The sequence below is a fragment of the Dermacentor variabilis genome, chromosome 7 (assembly GCF_050947875.1).
Source record: "Dermacentor variabilis isolate Ectoservices chromosome 7, ASM5094787v1, whole genome shotgun sequence".
Classification (NCBI taxonomy): domain Eukaryota; kingdom Metazoa; phylum Arthropoda; class Arachnida; order Ixodida; family Ixodidae; genus Dermacentor; species Dermacentor variabilis.
The window spans coordinates 177,138,364-177,153,890 of record NC_134574.1 but is presented as its reverse complement, the minus strand read 5'-3'; the positions used below and the strand labels follow the sequence as shown (position 1 = coordinate 177,153,890).

General features: G+C 47.9%; 1 protein-coding gene across 3 annotated transcripts in view; it reads left to right on the top strand.

Moving 5' to 3' along the window:
- Nucleotides 1-15,527, top strand: part of LOC142588541 (uncharacterized) — a 206,306-nt gene that overhangs the window by 138,038 nt on the left and 52,741 nt on the right. The window lies entirely within an intron of this gene.

Genomic DNA, 15,527 nt, shown 5'->3' with positions numbered 1-15,527 from the left:
GAGTTTCGTATCCGCGTTCGGTGCGCGTGCACCATCACAGTAATTTTGCCGTGCTCTTTACCAATAAAACCACATTTATTCTCTTAAACGTTGTGTCCACGTTGTCCAGTCCTCACAACCTGATGGCGCTAGTTCAGTCCCTTTTTCTTCCACCGAGGGCCTCTATGAGTACTGTCCACTACAACAGTAAAGAAGGGTCTGAGCAAATGACCCTTCTCATTTTTGACAGCCGTACGTAGTTTATGCAGCTTTTGCTCCCTATTAAGCTGAACAGCTTTCTTCTTCGGGTGAGCCTGTCTGACCGTTGCTCTCCTTAGGTTCTTATTCACAACCTGTATCGCCTTCTCGTGTTCCGGAAGGTGTCGAATTAAAAACGATGCTTTATATTGACGAATATCTTGGTTTTGTTGAAGCGAGCGGCTGCGTCAGTACCAGAGTGAATGTGCTCAAGATATTTAAGGAGAACGGTCGTGGACTGAACTTCACCGTTGAAGTACCTAGGGAGCAGAGTATACAGTTTCTGGATCTATATATTCTAATTGTGGGTTAGCATGTCTGTTAGGTGTATTCACCGAGGTCTGTGAAGCCCATTCTGGATTTCCGTCCCGGTCACTCGAAGCTAGTGAAGAACCGTATTGCCACATCCTGTTTAGAAGCCGCATTGCGCACGTCTTGTCCACATAGAATGAGTGAAGCTTTTTCTAATGAACTCAACAGGCTCAGGAAATCAGGCTATCCAGTAAGTACTTTAGCCTCGCTCAGTGAAAGATTACTAAGTTAAAATTGGAAGCGAAATGTATCTACGCAGCGGTACGAAGAAAGGTTGAAGGGAATACACAGAAGTGGAGTGATTGTGATGTCAAACACCATGACAGGTTGGTTGACTGTGGAAATGGTGTATAATAGGATACAACTTAAAGAAAACAGCACTTGGAAACCAAGGCACATGCACTGCGCGGGGTTATTACTCCGCCAGCCAATCACAGACGCAAACAAAACCGTCGTCATGCGATCATTTCAAAATGACATTGTACTTGATACCTCCGGTGCGTCTGCTGTTCTTGAAGAGTCTTTCATAGGCGGAAGCGATTAGGTGTGGAACAGACATGGACAAAGCGTATGGAGTCTGAGCATTTCACTCTTAAAAGACCGTGGTACAGTTCATTTCACTGCTGACCCAGTTTTATTCGTGAAACCTCACTGCCAAATGAAGTGATAATAAAACTTGACAATAAATAGTTTTAGCGAAACAAGCGTTTCATTTCAGTTCAATGAACAACTAGGCCTTCACCCTTCCGCTATAACAGACGAGTGAAAACGTACAAAACTACGCACTTATAATTTTATTTTTGCGGTTACCGCCTTATTTGGGTAACAGGGAAAGTTTCAAGTAAGAACTATTGGCAGCCTCGCGGAGGAACCGTGGCTGGCGGTTATGAGGGCGTGAGTGGGGCTTCACTGTACGCTTGACCTGTATCCGACTATAGTGTATCATATTCCCCTCTCTTGCGTGAAATAGAACATCGGCCAAAAAGGATAGTGTTTGAACAACCGATTAATTGACCACAGAGCTTCTTTGAAAGGGCAAAGAATGTAAGTGCAAACCGTTGCTAAAAGAAACCAAAGTGCTGTTAAGACACAAAGATAGGATAGCGAGGGATATTTCTAAAGCATTCTTTATGCATAAGTCCGGTGAGATGTGCGTGGCGAGGTCATCAGTGAGTCTGCACGAACTAGCAATTGATTATTTAACCACTAATCTCGAAGCTGCCACACGTGTTTATGCCAGGGCATATATTTGGCGTGCTTTTCAAAATAAACCATTGTTGCTAGCCCGTGCTTGTCCCTGTTTTCTATCTCGGCCTATTCGTTCGCGCCATTCTTTGAGTTTATCAAACGCGGCTTGAGGCACAGAAAGTCCTGCGAGCTCGCCTCGCGCAGACACGCGCTCGTGCCGCTGCTTGCGCGTTCGTCGTCGTCTTCTTCCACGAAAAGGCAAAGTTAATGAATATAGACTGAAGGCATTCGAGCACACGACCTTTCTTTGTTCTTTATTCAGACATATCCCCGCTTAGCCCGAAAGCGTTGCAGCAGGGGGGTTACAAGCATGAAAAGAATACATCTTGATTTTCACATCTTGATTTCTACATCTACATTTCTACATCTCATTTCTCATCTACATCTACATCTCATCACATCTACATCTACATCTCATCTACATTTCTACATACATCTTGATTTCTGTGGAATGAACCCTCGAGCTTATGTGGAAGTCGAACCCACGACCTTTGGTGTTAAGGCGAAGTTCGTTAAGGTAAAGTAAATTAATGTATGGTTAATTAAGTCACTCGAACCCACGACCTTTGGAGGAAGCAGAACCCACGACCTTTGGTGTTAAATAGGGTGAAGTTAATTAAGGCATAGCTAATTAAGGTAACGTCAATTAAGGCACTAGAACCCACGAGCTTTGGTGGCACAAAACTAATAAGAAGTAACAACGAATTCGAATGTCAAGCAATTTAATGAATGTCTCTTGAGCGTGAAAGATTTCGCCTTCATCCTCTTTGAAGTATGCTGGAGTGACTGCGTTTTGCTTGCTTACGGTTGTATGAGCCATTGATGGTGATCACAGATGCTTGTTTTAAGCATGTTCTTTATTGCAACATGCGCTGTTCTGTACGGTGTACGCGTGATTCCAATTATTGTGTGCACTGTTCGCTTCACTTTGCTGAGTGTCTGTAGCCTTTGCATGACGAGGTGGATGAGCTATTGCGTTTTCGCTTGCTTAGGGGGTATCAGCCATTGCTATGATCATATTTTCTCACGGACGGGCACGAAGAATGTTCACCAACGAGAGGCTAACAGTGCCGCTGTAAAATTATTTATGACAATAGCAATATAACAGATTTTATGTGTCTCTACACATATTACAGCCTACGCAAAACCGGAATGCCGAACATGTGGGGCAAGCAGCAACAGATATGGCAGGGGCTGACATCTCTTTGCAGTTTGTTCACAAAGATGGCGTAAAAAAATATTTTCTTTTTCATTTTGCTTCCACTTCTAGTAGAAGAAAAAATAAAGAAAAGCCGCTATATACACATTCATGATTACACCGACGCCTGTACAGAAGCCATTTTATAACGCATAGCTCGCCATTGCAATAAAGTTTCTAAACACGTACGTTTGCCTAAACGTTAGGATACGACCAGGAATGGTTAAGGTGGGCCTTCACTGCATAAATCGGGAGGTGACGATGACTATGAAAAACGAGATGAACTTTATTTACATCGTATATACAAGGCAGCGACTTTATCGTAGTCTCGAGTGGTTCTGCTAACAGTGGGGCCCGGACGGCCTTACTGATATCTCGATACAATGGCCGGAGAATTCCGTAGGAGGTGGGTTTCATTCTAGTGGTCTGTCGCGGTATAGCTGATTCAATCGGCATGGAATGCCGTGGTTGGTGGGTTTTCCACTCGTGGTCTGTCGCTTTATAGCTGAGACAGTCGGCAGGGAATGCCGCGGGAGGTAGGTTTTCTTTTGTGGTGTGTGACTGTATACCTTTGACAACCGACGAGGAATTCCGCGGAAGGTGGGTTTCCGACTTGTGGTCTGTGGCGGCGTAGCTGAGACAATCGACGGGGAATTTCGCGGGAGGGGTGTTTCCCAATCATGCTTTCTCGAATATAGCTGAGACAATCGGCAGGGAATGCCGCGAGAGGTGGGTTTTTCGTCCTCTGTGGATGTATAGCTTCGAAAATCGGCGGGGAATTTCGCGGAAGGTGGATATCCCAATCGTGCTTTGTCGCATACCGGAATCTTGGAAGAACGCCAAGATAAACCTAATCCATAAGAAATGGGACGCCAGAGACTTGAAAAATTATAGACCGATAAGCTTACTGTCGGTTGCCTACAAAGTATCTATTAAGGTAATCGCAAATAGAATCAGGAACACCTTAGACTTCTGTCAACCAAAGGACCAGGCAGGATTTCGTAAAGGCTACTCAACAGTAGACCATATTTACACTATCAATCAGGTGATACAGCAATGTGCGGATAACCAACCCTTATATATAGCTTTCATTGATTACGAGCAAGCGTTTGATTCAGTCGAAACCACAGCAGTCATGCACGCATTAAGGAATCAGTGTGTAGACGAGCCGTATGTAAACATACTGAAAAATATCTATAGCGGCTCCACATCCACTGTAGTCCTCCATAAAGAAGGCAACAAAATCCCAATAAATAAGGGCGTCAGGCAGGGAGATACGATCTCTCCAATGCTATTCACAGCGTGTTTACAGGAGATATTCAGAGACCTGGATTGGGAAGAATTGGGGATAAGAGTTGATGGAGAATACCTTAGTAACTTGCGATTCGCTGATTACATTGCCTTGCTTAGCAACTTTGGGAACCAATTGCAACGCATGCTCACTGACCTGGACAGGCAAAGCGGAAGGGCGGGTTATTAGACGATCGACGCTTAGACGATCGGCGGGGAATTTCGCGGGAGGTGCGTTGCCCAATCGTGTTTCGTCGCTTTATAGCTGAGACAATCGGCAGGGAATGCCGAGGGGGGCGCGTTTCTATTCGTGGTCTCTGGCTGTATAGGTTGATGATGATGATATGTGTTTTCTGTGGCGCAAGGGCCAGGTGTGGCCAAAGAGCGCTATGACTGATAATGTTGTGTTAAGCGCTGATTGGCGAGTTGCCATGATGGGACGTAACATGGCTGTAAAGTGGCCTAAAATCAATCGCTATCGTAGAAGCGTAAAATGATACTTAGTGTAAAATTATGACAGTGATACGTGGAGTGGTCTATGGGTATAGTACGAATGACAAGTGATCATGGAGCTAAAATACAAGAATATGAAAATAGCACGTACGACTCCTTAAGGCCTTTGAGCCCAAAGGCTGGGAGGCAGGTGCATTCTTTTAATGCAGCTACCGCATCAGAAGCCTCTGTTAAGAGGCCGTGCTACAGATTTCCAGACGGTATAACATGAAATCTGTGTACATCTTTTAAAAATTCGTACAAGGATTGATATTTAAACACAGGTTCTATACCTATGATCATTAGAGGATGGAGTGGAATTCTCTGCCGGTGTGATAATGGAAAATGCTTTTTCCTATCAGTGTCTAATTCAGTGCATTGCAGCAGGATGTCAAGCACCGTAAGTGGCTCACCACATCACACGTTGGTGGATCACCACTGGAAAAGAGGCATGCGTGTGTACTGTGTGTGTGTGTCCTATCCTAACCCTGCAAAGTGTTACTTCTGTACGGCGGTTCTTTGATACCGGCGGCCAGTTGCCAAGATACGGCTTGATAAAATGTAGTTTATTTTCTGTTTCTTTATCCCACAACCGCTGCAGTAAGCCCTAAGCTTTTTCCTTGGTGAGGGCTTGAGGTCTATTACAGCGACAGTCGAGGAAGAGTTGGCAGCGTTCGCGTGGACGGATGTGGCTAGCTGGTCAGCCAACACGTTTCCTTCAATCTCTCGGTGCCCTGGCACCCATCATACCACGATATGCTGCTTGGACACATAGGTGGTGCATAATACTGAGTAAAGGGACAGAATGACAGGGTTCTTATATTTTTTGACAATTTTCAATGCGTTTACGGCGCCCAAATAGACCGTGTACATAACTTCCTTTGGGATATTAAATTATTTAATGCGTTTAACGGTGGTGTTGGATCTGGAGGACAATACCAATTGCTGTCCCCCAGATATTGGACCTTGCCGTTGGGTGCGGGAGTTGGCCGAGGTTGAGGAGGACTTTGAGATGAAAACTGGACGTTTATTTACATTATTTACAGAGAGAGTACAAAAAAATTAACAGTCATAAAGTCCTTACGGGTCGGCAGCAACTCAGACGCTGCGGCCCGTGGCAAGAAGCTCGAAAGGGATGAATGAAGGAATGCTCTCTTGTTGCTCCCGGTCTCTGGCTTTTAATCCCTTCGGTGTCTCGAATACACGTCACGTTCGGCCAATCGGCGAGCCCGCTCAGGTGACGCCATTTTCGGCCAATCGGTGAGCCCGCTCAGGTGTCGTCATTTTCGGCCAGTGGTAGGCGCCCGTGCGATTGTGTCACACCCGGCGCACAGGGTCGCTCCTTGGGCCCCAATTGTCCGAGCGCTTATTTCTCTGCGGTATTGCCATTCTGACTTGCAAGTGCCGTCACAAAGGCGGATGGGGGGATCGCTGCCAGGGCTTCACGGTGCATTACAGCCGTCTTGCCTCGGGACCCACGTTACCTGGAACTGTGCCAGGCTCTCGCTACACTTTCGGGAAGAGTCAAGCAGTGAATAGCTCCACCTGCGGCGCACGAAGTGGGGGACGCCAACTCGTTTGCACGTGCCGCGCCTCGGGGACGGGGTAGATGTGCTTCTGCGCTCCTTAATTAGCTGTGGCGCGATTCGATGTGGTCTCGTGAACTCGAAGCAGGCTCAGGAAAAGGTCCCGTATCTAACAGTGGCCAATATCGCATAGGTCTCTGCTGTGAAAATACTTGTGTTAGGGTGCAGAACACCGGCATCCGAAAAGGTTGGACCGACTGCAGCGTAAGACACGCCAGAATAACACTTCGATGCATATACAAAAAATTTAAGAGAGTATCTGTGCTGTAGTTCGTTGTAACAGCTACAAAAGATGAGTGACGGTGTATAGGGGGGCTACTGCCTCGGTGGGGACCGTATAGCAAGGTCCATAAGGTGGTATTCAAGCAGTGTAACCCTTGTTAATTCAGCTATGTCTCTAACACGCAGTGAGGAAGGCTGTGCCACTGCGGGCCGGTTGCGAAAAACGTTGAGAACTGGACAAATCGTTTATGGTGGAATACGCGGGCTACTCACTGTTTGAGTTCACTCTCAGAAAATACATGAAAGACGAATATGTTCTGTGCAGATGAAGTGACCACTCATCCGATTCAACGTAAAGGCTTTCCATTGGGCTTGTTCTAAAGGTGCCTGTGGACAGGCGAATGCCTGAGTGGTGGACAGGGTCTAGCATCTTCAGAGTAGTTGGAGTAGCCGACTGGTAAACTATGGCTCCATAGTCTGGTCGTGAGTATGAGGCTTTATACAAGTTCATATTTTCTATCACTACCCCAGGTTGTGCGTGACAGCACCTTTAAGATATTCATTGTTTTCATACATTTGTTTTTAAGATACTTTATGTGCAGAACAAGAGTTCATTCCGCGTATAAAATTATGCCTAAAAATTTATGTTCCCTGTTTACAGGCAGACGCTCACCATGCAACACATTTTCAGGATCAGGATGCAGGCCTCTTTTTCTAGAGAAAACGACGCATGTGTTTTTTTCTGTGTTCAGTCTGGACCCGTTCTCATAAGCCCATTTGGAGACCTTCTTAAGACCAAGCTGGACCTGTCGCTCACAGATTACGAGAGAACTTGTTTGAAATCCTATCTCCACATCATCAACATATGTTGAATAGGAGATGTTATATGGTATGTGTAGACGAAGACAATTCATTTTTACTATAAAAAGCGTGCTGCTGAGCACCCCGCACGATGGTACTCCAGTTTCCTGTACAAATTTCCATGACAAAACTTTCCGACTCGAACACGGAATGCGTGATTAGACAGATAACTTTCGATAAACTTTAAACATATTACCACGTATACCTAAGTGTGAGAGGTCTCCCAATATCCCAAACGGCCACGTAGTATCATAGGCTTTCTCCGTATCAAGGAATACAGATGAGAAAAATTGCTTTTAAACAAAAGCTTCACGGATACCTGCCTCGATACGTATGCGAGGGCCACTGGTGGATCGGCTGTATAGCTTAGACAATCGACGGGTAATTTCGCGGCAGGTGGGTTTCTCAATCTTGCTTCGTCACTTTATAGCTGAGACAATCGGCAGGGAATGCCTCGGGAAGTTGGTTTCCTTTCATTGTCTGTGGCTGTATAGCTTAGACAATCGGCAGGGAATGCCGCGGGAGGCGGGTTTCCTTTCATTGTCTGTGGCTGTATAGCTTAGGCAATCGGCGGGGAATATCGCGGGAGGTGGGTTACCCAATCGAGCTTTGTCGCTTTATAGCTGAGCCAATCGGCGGGGAATGGCGGGGCGCAGGTGAAGCCGGCTTTAAGCACTCCCCATACGTGGGCCCATCCCGAATATAGTGAAATGCCGGGCCCACCCGCGACGGAGGTGAAGCAGGCTTTAAGCACTCCCGATACATGGGCCGATCCCGAATATAGTGAAACGTTGGGCCGAGCAGGGGCGGAGGTGATGTAGGGTTTAAGCACTCCCCATAGATGGGCCGATACCGAATATAGTGAAATATCAGGCCGAGTCGCGGCGCTGGTGAAGCAGGCGTTAACCGCTCCCTATACGTGGGCCGATCCCGAAGGTAGTGCAGCGCCGGGTCCAGCCGCGGCGCAGATGAAACAGGCGTTAAGCAGTCCCCACACGTTGGCCGATCGCGAAGGTAGTGCAATGCCGGGGAGACCAGCGGCGGAGGTGAAGAACTCCCTATACGTGGGCCGATCCCGAATATATTGCACTACCGGGCCGACCCGCGACGGAGGTAAAACAGGCTTTAAGCACTCCCCATACGTGGGCCGATCCCGAATATATTGCATTATCGGGCGCAGCTGCGGCGGAGATGAAGCAGTTTAAGCACTCCCCCATACGTGGGCCGATACCGTAGATATTCAATACCGTGCCAACCCACGGCGGAGGTGAAACAGGCTTTAAGCACTCCCCATACGTGGGCCGATTCCGAATATATTCCATTACCGGGCCGACCCGCGAGGGAGTTAAAACAGACTTTAAGCACTCCCCATACGTGGGCCGAGCCCGAATATAGCGAAATACCGGGCCGAGTCGGGGCGGAGGTGAAGCAGGTTTTAAGCGCTCCCCATACGTGGGTCGATCACGAATATAGTGAAATACCGGGCCGAGACGCGGCGGAGGTGAAGCAGGCTTTAAGCACTCCCCGTACGTTGGCCGATGCCGAATATATTGCATTACCGGGCCGAGCCGCGGCGGAGATGAAGCAGTTTTAGCACTCCCCATACATAGGCCGATTCCGAATATATTCCATTACCGGGCCGACCCGCGAGGGAGTTAAAACAGACTTTAAGCACTCCCCATACGTGGGCCGAGCCCGAATATAGTGAAATACCGGGCCGAGCCGCGGCGGAGGTGAAGCAGGTTTTAAGCACTCCCCATACGTGGGCCGATCACGAATATAGTAAAATACCGGGCCGAGACGCGGCGGAGGTGAAGCAGGCTTTAAGCACTCCCCGTACGTTGGCCGATGCCGAATATATTGCATTACCGGGCCGAGCCGCGGCGGAGATGAAGCAGTTTTAGCACTTCCCATACATAGGCCGATTCCGAATATATTCCATTGCCGGGCCGACCCGCGAGGGAGTTAAAACAGACTTTAAGCACTCGCCATACGTGGGCCGACCCCGAATATAGCGAAATACCGGGCCGAGTCGGGGCGGAGGTGAAGCAGGTTTTAAGCACTCCCCATACGTGGGTCGATCACGAATATAGTGAAATACCGGGCCAAGCCGCGGCGGAGGTGAAGCAGGTTTTAAGCACTCCCCATACGTGGGCCTATCCCGAAGATAGTGCAATACCGGGCCGACCCGTGGCGTAGGTGCAGTTCGTCATTAAAGGGCCCACATACACAGCTTCGGTGGTCATTCTTATTCACAGAGTGGAAGGGCACTGCATTTCGTTTTCTCTTTTTTTGGTTTGTAGTAGCATTCTTTTTGTACCTAAGACGTGTCAATAGAAGGTTAGAGAATAATCTAAAGGAATTGCGAGTACGTACCCTTCGATACGTAGATGATTACCTCGTGTTTTGTTGATGTGATAACTACACCAAGAAAGCTACGGATATTTTAAAGGTCTTTAGGGAATGTGGTGGCGGTCTTGATTTTACGCTTGAGCTTATTCAGAATAACGAATTACAATCTTTTAGATCTCTGCCTGACGTCCCAACTCGAGCATATGTATGTTTTGGGAAGAGTTGCGACGAAGAAAGAATGAACGCAGGAAGAAAACGAGGTGGACGACAAGAGCGCTCTTTTCGTCTACCTCGTTTTTTCTTGTGTTCGTTCTTGTTTAGGAGCAACATCTTCCCAAAACATAGCCATGCACCGACTCGCCCAGCGCAAAAGTTCCTCTAAAATATCGAGCATATCTGTTGGTGCTATTCACGGACGGCAAAAAAAAAAAAGAAGAAAGATTTTACAGCGACGGCTATATATGGCTATATATGGCTAGCCGATTCGACCCGTCCGTCCATACGTCGGTCGCCTGTACGCCGAAAATTCAGAATCAGAATCAGTTTTATTTTCCTCAAGAAAAGGAAAAATGGACCCCAGACAAAAAGCTGCTCATTGAGCAGCTTGACGAGGCCTGAGGCCCTTCAGCGCAACCTCATGCGCATGCGCGAAATCCAATCTGTCATAGGCTGAATAATGTATTATCCATTAAAAATTTTATGGTACGAATGTGCAATACCCTTCCTAATAAGTTCATAACATTCGAAGTTAGTGTGAACGACCTTATGCTTAGAACGACAGAAAGCTGAGCTAGTTGGTAAGGATTCATTATGCAAAAAAGAGGTGAGGCGTGCAGACAGGACACAAGAGTAGAGAAGTGGACAACACGAACGCCATTCGTGTTGTCCACTTCTCTACTCTTGTGTCCTGTCTGCACGCCTCACCTCTTTTTTGCGTAATGACCTTATGCTATCTATATTTATTCCCGCTCCTTGCTTCTTAAGCCGGGAGGGGGGGGGGAGGTATTTTGCGAGTTTCCAGTCAGGAGGTATCCACGCGTTCATGAGGGAGCAATTAACTATATTGGAGAGGGCTTGCGGGGAGAGGTCAAAGAATATATTGAACATGCCTCATGTAATGGTATCTGGACCCGGAGCTGCGCCAGGGAGCAGGCGAATAACATGCTCAAGCTCTTCCATTGTTACCTGTGAAATCATCCCTTGACAGAGCCCCCATAAAGTTAACCTGCAGCTGAGTTATAAAGTGCTGCTCTAAACCTTTAGGAATATTACCTAATGATTGTAACAATTCTTTTGGTGGCAGCACTGAGTCAATATTTATGGGAACTGGAACGGCCTTTCGAAAGCGGAGCAACTTAAACAGTGATTTTTACAGCGAAGCTGTATATGGCTAGCCGATTCTTTCGTCCGGCTGTCGCCTGTACGCCGAACACTCCTCCGGTGGAACCCCATGCGCATGGGCCAAAGAGAAAGAGAGGCGCGCAATGGGCGGCGCCATTAGTGAAGTCGTAGCTCGCAGTCACAGCCGAGCGCGCGCGCAGCAGTTTCTCTCCGGCTCAGAAATGGATAGGCCATGCGTCATACATACTCCTTAGGAGCAGGCAGCTTTCGATCAGCGACGCCGCGAGCAGAACCGCGAGCGAGCTCGTCTACACCGTGCCAATGCTGCAGCCCAGGCACAAGAACATGCTCGTGCAGCCGAGCGCAAGCAGCAACTGCGTACCGAGGATCTGGCAGCCTACCAAGCCGTCGTTCAACGAACCGTCGGGATTAACCCAGTGATAAGCAGTGATAAACAGCATGATAAACACGCTCTGCTGGCCTTGCTGGGACTACGTCGATTCTAATAAAGCTCAGTTGATAGTCCAGTCGTTGTGCTGTGAACCTCTCCTCTTGTCCTTTGTGTTTTTGAATGTTTTTTTCCTTCAAGTCTGTACCAACTGGCACAGACAGATTTCAACCCTTCTGATAAACAGTGGCGTCGCACGTTTCAGATTCGCTGGTGAACCATCTGTACGGAGTGCTGGGGCGGTAATTTTTCTTCTTGCCATTCCAGACTGGTAAAACAGCGCATAGCTTTCTCAGCTCTTAGGTTTGCTATCGCTAAATCATGTCCACACGGCATACAATAGTTTTTCGTAACAGATAGAAATGCTAGAAAAGGCTAACTATCCTGCTCATATTGACACAAGCTTATTTATCCTTTTCTTGGGGACTGCATTTCACTCACTAACAACTTAGTTGTATATAGCTCAGCGCAAGACGCACCTGCATGATTGGAACCTACTGTAATGTTATCGATGGTTCTATGCTTTGTCTGGTGCCACCGAAGCTTGTGTAATCTGATTGTATACGTGACGCGAATTGTGTAGTACTTTCTGAAAGACACGCGGGCACCAACGATTAGTCTGGAAACTTCGATGACTCGTGTATAAGAGCCGACGCGCTTGACCTGCTAATCAGATTTTCCACGATCGCCGACTGTGTTCGGCGCTATCGCTGTTCTTTGAGTGCAGCCTGTCTTGAGGGCACAGGTTCGCCCAATAAAACGCTAGTTCTGTCATTCACAGTTTTGCTGCTTTCTCCACCGTCACTACTACGTTACACTATGTTATCACTAACCTGCGAGAAGCTTTCAAAATGGGTAGTGTTGCTACAAGCCAACAAGAAAACTAGAAAGTAAGAAACAATTCTCTTTCGCCGTCCCTTGTCCAAGTTCGCACTGTCAAGCATCATAGATCAACACCAACCAGCCCGGTCGCATATCTTACTGCAGTCGGTCCGAAAACGAAGGCTTGATGAGTGTATAACGACAACGGCGTGACGGTGACGGCATGATTAATGAGAAGCGATGGACGAAGCCGGAATGTTGGAACCACGACGACGGTATCACCAACACGAGCACATACCCAGTGGCCCAAGCTATGAGACGACATCGCTCGCTAGGTGGCCTTAGAAGGCGTGACGACAAGTGCATGACGAGAAACAGAAGACAAAGCTAGAATGACGACGATGGAACGGCCACGACGGCATCCCGATCGTGTAAAACTCTTGCTTGGGCTAGTTGGTTCATGTTTGAATCAGTAAAGGCAAGGCGCAGAAGATCAGTACTCAAGAAGAACACAAACGACAGGACCGGCGTCACTCGAGACTGGCAAGCCGAGACGGCGATCAGGTCGACGCACAAAATGGCAGAATCGGTGCGAAAACTTTGCCGTTTTGTGCGTCAACCTGATCGTCATCTCAGCTTGCCAGTCTCGAGTGGCGCCGGTCCTGTCGTTTGTGTTCTTCTTGAGTACTGATCTTCTGCGCCTTGCCTTTACTGATTCAAACATGAACCAACTAGCCCAAGCAAGAGTTTTACTTGAGCATATTTCTTCTACACTGGGCCCTTTCTTTCAACAAAGCTTTCGCACCGATCCAGCCATTTTGTGCGTCAACCCGATCGCCGTCTCAGCTTGCCAGTCTCGAGTGGCGCCGGTCCTGTCGTTTGTGTTGTTCTTCAGTCCTGATCTTCTGCGCCTTGCCTTTACTAATCCCGATCATCATTGATTATACAAGCGAAGTACTGAAGGTGACGACGCCAGGTGCGCTAATGGCGTTCCGACCATTATAAGCCATTGTCGCTTTTTAGCTCCTCATCCATCCGGGTGGAACCATTATGAACCGTGACCAAACATAATCAGGCCGCGGCTTCGTTAGGACACCGCTGCGCGGGCCGCACCTCGCAAGCGATCTTCAATGCCGACATAGATGCCCGACTGCTGGTACCGTCACGGGCTGTGCTCTCGCCGCTTACGTAGCGTTGAAGAGAGACGCACGGGCCTGTATCTTGAAAGCAATCGGCGAAAGTGGCAGAGCGAGGCGTGTGCTGAGAGCTCTGTCAGCGCTGCGTTCTTGCCGCTTTGTTTGCGTTGAAGCGAGAAGTAGCATGAAGGTGAACACGCTCGCTGCTGCGGACGCTATCTCGAGAGCGGCCGATTTACGGGACGGACAGACAGAGGGACGGTGTTCTCGTTGGGTAAGCATAGAAATGCTAACGCATTTGAAGAAGACGTAGTTTCACCTGAAAGGCGAAGCGTAGAGTGCGGTACTAAATTAGTAGAGAGCTATACGAAGTAAAAATAGTAATTTTATCGGCAGTATAAACATGGAAACATTAGTTCACTGACTGAATTAACAAGCACAGTGTCAGCGCGCACAAGCAAACATGAACACATCACACTCGATTAGCGCGGACGCTCGCTGTCAAAACGCTGGTGCGAACAAGCGCAGCAGCAGCAGCGAGCGAGGGGACCTTCGTGCAGTCTATCGCTTCAACGCAAGAGCGGCAAGAACACAGCGAGCACAAAGGTATAAACAGTCTGCAGATGCCTTTCAAAATAGGGCGTGGGGCGCGCGCAGCCGTGCAAAGTATGGACTTGTTGGCGGAGGCGAAACCGCCTTCCCTATGTCAATTCACTTGTGCAAGCCTGTCCCTCTTTAGTGCCGAAACCTGCCTTTCCGCCAGAAAGCCGGCAAGAAGCCGACAAAAAGCTTCTCATATGGTCCTGCGTTAATTTCATTTGTACAGCGTTTCCTTCTCCTCTTGCCTTATTTTCACTGCATTCTGTTCTTCGAATGTTAGTTATGGCTTAAATCTTGCATATAATCAATCTATATATTTTATTTTAACCCCAATCTTTATGCATTGTGGCCTTCTATTACTATTGTTTCTCACCAATTGTAATTTTTTCGTCACAATTTGATTGCGATAGCAATTATATGGACACTGCAGGTGCATTTCTGTCGTCGCCGTGACGTTCCGTATAGGGCCCAAGGGCGACAACGTCGTTGCTGCGTGCCGTTTGCTGCAGCGCGATTGAAATCGTGGTAGGGTGAACCGACGATGGAGACTCAATCTAGCGCGTGCAAGGGAGAAAAGCGGGGAGGAAGCGCGCCGTCTTTCGTCGCGCGCAAGGCACGGGCGTTCGACTCCAGCTGCTGCTGCGTATGCCGCGGCCGCGCGACTCTTGAAAGCGATCTGCGATGGGGACGGAGTGCATGCGCCAAGAGCTGATAGCTTCGTGCGCGCTCTGTTTTAACATGTCAGTTCACGTTGAAGCGAGAGTCAGCGCGAAAGTCAATTCACTTGCTACTGCTGCCGCGTTTCCTAGCTCACCCCAGTGTTTTGACAGCGAGTTCTCGCGGTAATCGAATGAGATGTGTTCATGTTTGCCTGTGCGCACGTGACACCACGCTTGTTAATTTAGTTAGTAAGCCAATGTTCGCAAGTTTATATGGCCGATAAAACGGTGACCCTTACTTCGTATAGCTGTCTACCAATTTGCTATCGCAATCGATGCTTTCCTTTTCGGGCGAGACTGTGAGATTTTTATAAAAAAGCTCTATGCAACTCTGTTACCTCCGAAATTTGTTTATGGCTTTAATCCTGTATATACATATATCTATATTTTACTATAACCCCGATTTATATGCATTCTGCTTTTCTCTTATTAACGTTCTTCACCAAGCGTATTCTTTTCTTCACGTCATGTTGCCCTCCTTACTCAATACCCCACACAATTTAATATGAATAAACAAACAAATAAAAATTCACCGCGCTAGCATAAACTTGGGTCGCCGCCTACCGGCAGCTTCAAAAAGCAGCTATTAAGCTGCGTGTTTCAGAGGAGCGGGCAACATGCGGCAACCCTCCATAAATTGCGACTTTCGGCACCTAGCTACGG